Source organism: Brachycentrus maculatus, unplaced genomic scaffold, assembly GCF_059751285.1.
Source record: "Brachycentrus maculatus isolate JH-2025_06_01 unplaced genomic scaffold, ASM5975128v1 h1tg000039l, whole genome shotgun sequence".
In the NCBI taxonomy this organism is placed as follows: Eukaryota; Metazoa; Arthropoda; class Insecta; order Trichoptera; family Brachycentridae; genus Brachycentrus; species Brachycentrus maculatus.
The window spans coordinates 2,711,680-2,717,679 of NW_028280793.1; positions in this window are offsets into that span (position 1 = coordinate 2,711,680).

The following is a 6,000-nucleotide window of genomic DNA, read 5'->3' on the forward strand; positions in this document are numbered from 1 at the left end:
CCACACTATTCTAATTCTCGGATGTTTTAAATATATGATCCAGTTTCGAAATATTGTACAAGAATCACTAGAATTTTCATGAGAGACATCTATTGGTGAGGTGAAGAAGCATTTTTTTCAGAATAAACTTTTAAATTTATATGTGAGGTCTGAATCCTGGATTATAATCGCATACATAAGAAACACCAGAAAATATCCTTTTTATTTTATTATTTTAGCTTATATTTTTACCAAATAATTTATTAACAACATTTTGAATAAGTTCAAATACAAATCTGGATTATCTCCACTTACAAGGGTTATTTTTCATATTTTTTTTTGACATCTCAACATAGATGAAGAAGAATAAAATTTAGGAGAAGTCAAAAAAAATATATAAAAAATAACTATAATTTATATTTCAAGCACTAACATTGTGATTTTCCATTTTATAATTAAAATGTAACTTCGTTTCAAAATCACTATAAATCATTATTAATATTTATAGTGACTTTGAAACGAAGTTTCATTTTAATTATAAAAAATAACTCCTATACTTAAAGATAATCCAGATTTGTAAACAAGTATTTGGACACAAAAATAATGATAATTTTTTAACATATCGTGGTTTGCAATCGGACTACTCAAGTGAGGTAAGTAGAAACATTTATGTATGTATGTCAGAAGTCAGATGGAGAACAATATTGTAAAAGTGCCTCGGAGGAAAGCAAGTAAGAGGGGTATAGAAATAGAACGACACTCAAACTCCGGAGAATATCGGGAGAATTGATGACGAAAACAATAAATGGGACGGACATCTCGGCTAACAAAATAAATGTCAATATTTTAGGTATCTGTGTTTAGACTCGACCCGAAATAAACTCAAATCAAAGTAAATTATATCTTCATTTTGACATCTCAAAATATATGAATTTTTCTTGGATTGGGTTTGTACAAATGATGGCGTAAAAATAAGTATATTCTGAAGTATTGCTTCTGGCATTTGATTGTTTTTCATCTAGTTGTATTTGAGTTTTCCAGTGGTTAGCGGAAATATGTGATGGAAATTTTACGTATATATGTAACTATGATTTTTTTTCATACAACCAACAATTTTATTTTAAAAATATATAAATTTTTGTATCATCATATGCATTTTATTATTTTTCAAAATCAAAGTTTTTTTTTATATTTCTTAAATTGTTTAAATCTCTTTAAACAATTTTAAAAAATTAAGCTGATCACTTAGGTTTTGATCTGTTTTAAATTTGTACACCATTTTACATAAAAACGTCAAAAATTCATGTTTCATATAAATATACTATATATTTTTGGATATCATTTTACATGGGTTTTTTATTAATTTTTAGTGTGACATTAAATATTATATATGGTATCAAACGTTTTGATCAATATCACTAGTCTATTTTTGGTTGGTTGGAAGATATTGCTTTTTACCCCGACATTTTACCCGAGATATTGCTTTTTAAGCCCGACAATGTACTTTTTTTCTGTACATAAAGTTTAAATAAATAAAAAAGTAATCGAACGCAAAATTTTCACATGATAATACGTCAAAGTAATATTAACCTTATTATTCTATTGTAAAAAAAATGTTGATGTACTTTTTCGAGATTTTAATGCTTACCTTTTTATAATATATACCAAGACATTTTATTTTATTACTTTCAAAATGAAAATTCCATTTTCTATCAATGAAGTAAATAATTAAGGACAAAACTTTTTCATGAGAATTAACCCTAATCAAAATGACATAATTTAATGTAATTATCCTTTTTTCAAATGGACAAAACATTTTTTAAAATACACATTGATGTGGAAAATAAAGTAGAAATTGACTCTTCATTAAAAATTTAATTCTTACATAAAATTATAAAATTTTAAATTATTGGACCTTTTTAGATTTCTAGGTTAAAAAATACGGTTTGGTACATCAAAGTACGATTTATGAGAGAAATTATTTATTACTTCATAAAGTCCAAGTGACTAGGCTTTTCATTATTTTTTAAGCTGATACGTTTTCTTCTGTATGTTATTAATTAGATTTCATTTTTTACCCCACTTTTGAGAAGCTTTAATGATTATTTAGACTTAGAGATAAGCTAGAAATTTATAGTTTTTTTAATAATTCATACGCATATGTCCTCATTTTAGCTATCTCGACTTGATGGTACATTTAACTTTTTTATTTTTCTATATTGAGTAATATAATATGTTCATACAAATTCTATAAGTTCTTGATAAACTTGTGTATTGCCCGGCTTCATAGCGTAGTGGAAACTACGTTTGGCTACCATGCTGGAGGTCCTGGACTCAATTCCCGGGGAAGGGTCGTAAGATAGATCACTTTACCGTCATATAGTAAACTTATATGATGTGGGCACAAAGGACGTTCTCTACGTCCTATGTACCCACACCATCTCAATTGCCTTTCCTCTACCTTACTGTTCATGTCAGTAACAGCCAAGCTTCCACGAATGCGTGAACTCTTTATTTTGTCCTAAGGGACACTCCAACTGACCATCTAAGCATTCGCATTTCAGCAGTTTCTAATTGCCTAGAGTAGGTGTTATACATCGTCTAGCATTCGGAGACATAGAAAACATAGAGCCAGAAACACGTTTCAAAAATTAGTGAAATGTGGACGTTAAAAAATGGGTACAATGGTGTACGTCACATAAGTGTATAAAGTGATCACTTAGGCCAGGTAAAAATTCCAAGGATGGTCAGACATCCATCTAAATTTAAATAAAAACGATAGATGTTTGATCTAAAAAAAACACGTATGTGATTTTAACTTTTTTTTCATAAAAATATAAATACATGCATATGCAACCTGATTAATGAAAAAATATGCATATCAAGTGCGCGAAGCGATCACCCATATTACGATCACAATATTTGCTGCGCAGCAAAGAACAAAGGCTGTTTTTTTACCTCTATTTTGACGCCCCATTGGATCCGCTTTACGGTGGAGTATTCTCAAACTACACCCCGATACAGCACTGCAGCCTGCAGCCATGGTTTGCCATGTATGACGCGTTTGAGTCTAACCCCGATCGAGTATTATAGTCTGGTAAACAGGACTTTTTATCCTTTTTCTCGTACGGTATCCCATCAAAAGGATACTTGAATATGAATTTTCAACATTTTAAGTGTGTGTAAATACTTGTTCTTAAGTCTGGATTATCTCCAATACAGAGTTACTTCTTTCTTTAAATCAACATTCGTTTATCTATTATACATCGTTTCACCCTAATAAATAGTTTAAAAAAATATGATTTTTTTTATATCAATTTAATAAAGATAAGTTAGTTAAAATTGCTGTCATTTTTGGACGATGGGTCAGTACCCAATAGCAAACTAATTAATATATTTTTTAATGAATCTCATTTTTTCATTAACACGTTGACTGCCGACCTGAATAGCTGGATTTCAGGGGATGGCCAAATTATTATTTTTCTTAAAACGCTCTTATATTTTCTTTAACTGTGCTTTTATAACTTTGTAAAGTGTATCATTAGTTTTTATATTATCTATTTAGATTTAACATAATGTTGATATTTATCATGCGGTAACGCGTGACCGGCCATCGGCTGACGGGCCGGATCACGCGTATACGCTTGACCGGCAATTAATGTGTTAATCGATAAAGTTGCTTTGGGGTAATATCTATCAATTTTAATTTTTTTCTCGGTAAATATCACTACTTTTAAGAATATATTGTGACACGTGTTTCCGCATTATCTCATCATCGGATACGGTTTTTGAAAACGGTGCGGAATGCATCGACCCACGTATCACAATAGATATAAAGTAATAGTGGTATTAACGAAATAAAATTTAAACTAAAATGGATTAAATTTTTATTTTACTCAAGTCGTGTTGTCTCGGGTTGCATTGTGAAAATACTCTCCTCGACCTTGCAATTAGTCGCGCTGGCTCCCCAAGACCGGAAGTGTGGCTTGGCGGAGGGCGGAGTGCAAGGGGGGGGGGCTGAAGTGCATTCTAGCGGGGAAGGGGGAAATATGGCCTCCTGGCAATTTGCGCAAATATTTTAATGATATCTTGCTAGAAGATTTGATTTCAGAACAATAAAATCTTTCGAAAAACCTCACTTTTTCTTAAGGCGGGATTTTTGATGGCCCGAATCTTCATAACCCAGGTAATATTTAAGGTAATTGACTTTTTTTCTTTTTTGTATTGAAAAAAAATCGAAAAAAAATATGATTTTGAAAATAAAAGCAATATTGAAAGGTATGGAGTTTAAAATAATACACAAATGTTTTCTTCAATTTATCAATATCTAGATCGAAAATTATATATGGAAAAAAAATCATGTTTATATATGTATATATATATATATATATATATATATATATATATATATATATATATATATATACATATATATATAAATATATATATATATATATATATATATATATATATATATATATATATATATATATATATATATATATATATATATATATTTCAGTATCCATGACACAAAGTGAACAATGAATGACAAGAAGAATTGTTATATATGTTATTAGCAAACTTTGAAAAGTGATTATTTCATAAGCTTGTTTAGCTATGCTTCTTTGGCTTTGTTAATATTCTTTTCAATAGAATATTGAAGTTGATATTGTTATCTGAAAATGTATTTTACTAAAAATAAGAGATATTTTCCCATTTATAAAAAAAATATTCCCACTTTAATTTAGTGACCAAATAAAACCTCTTTCACTTATATTTTTATATAAGAGATAACTATTTATCATTCATGGAACGGAACAGATAGGTTAAATTACATTATTCAATGAGGAAAGAAAAAATGGTTTTGCAAGTTCCAGAAATCCCACAGAATTCAGAAATTATTTGTTTTTCCACGAAACGAGGTTTCAGTGTACTTAAAATTTAAGCTTGATATTCAGTATGGAAGTTGGAATCTTACTTGGGAACTGTTTGATTATCTATGCATACTGAAAGCAAGCTCACAAGAACATGTATGTATGTACGAAGACAGTACTTATGCTTATAATTAAGACTAACGGGTATATAAGTAGTAACACAATTTGTACTTGGTTTAGTTTCTAGATGTTTACCTACTATTGTGTGACGTCGAATCACTTAACCCTCTCGAACATATTTTTCTTTAAAAAAAATTAAAAATCTCTAATGCACGTTTTATGTAAGTAATTGTCGCCTCCGCAGTGAAGTAATTAGCGCATCTATATACGGTGCTAGAGGTCTCGGGTTCGATTCCCAGGGGGGTCAAAATAAATACATTTTCACTTTCATATTTATGTAATATCACCGTGGACTGTACCTGAAGGACAAAGCTTATCTATTACCTTGCCGTCGTACAATTAATGATCTAGATAAGACTGATACTATATGATGCAGTACCCTATGCACCATTAGATGCGTATAAGGGTTGGAAGAAGAATAAGACAGAGAAGCGAAAAATATTTAATTCTTAGTAATTTCATATGAGACTTATTTGTATTTTTTTTTTTTTTTTTTACTTTCATTTTTTTGCACCCTGCTTATAAATGCATGGTCATGCTACGGGTAAGGTGCTTTCCAGTATGCATTATGTGGGACTTTGTATTTAGAAACCATAATATGAGATTCTAACATTTTTATGACAATGTTAATAATTTTTATATGTATAGGTAAAACAAGCTTCTCTTCATTTCAATATAGCAAAAAAGTGCAGTGAATATCAATAGTTGAATATATATAATCACGATTTATTTGTTTTAATATTACAAATAAACAATTATTATATCCGCGCGTGAAAGAAAATCTTCACACATAGATATAATAACTGTTTATTATTATAAAAGCACACTGGGCACAATAGTTCTTTGTTACATCGTTTGCAAACGTAACAATTTTCCTCCTACTGCCCTTTTTTGTAGACTACATATTATGAGTGATTATGAGCCTAGCATTCATTCCTTATTCCATTTGAACATCTATCGTAAT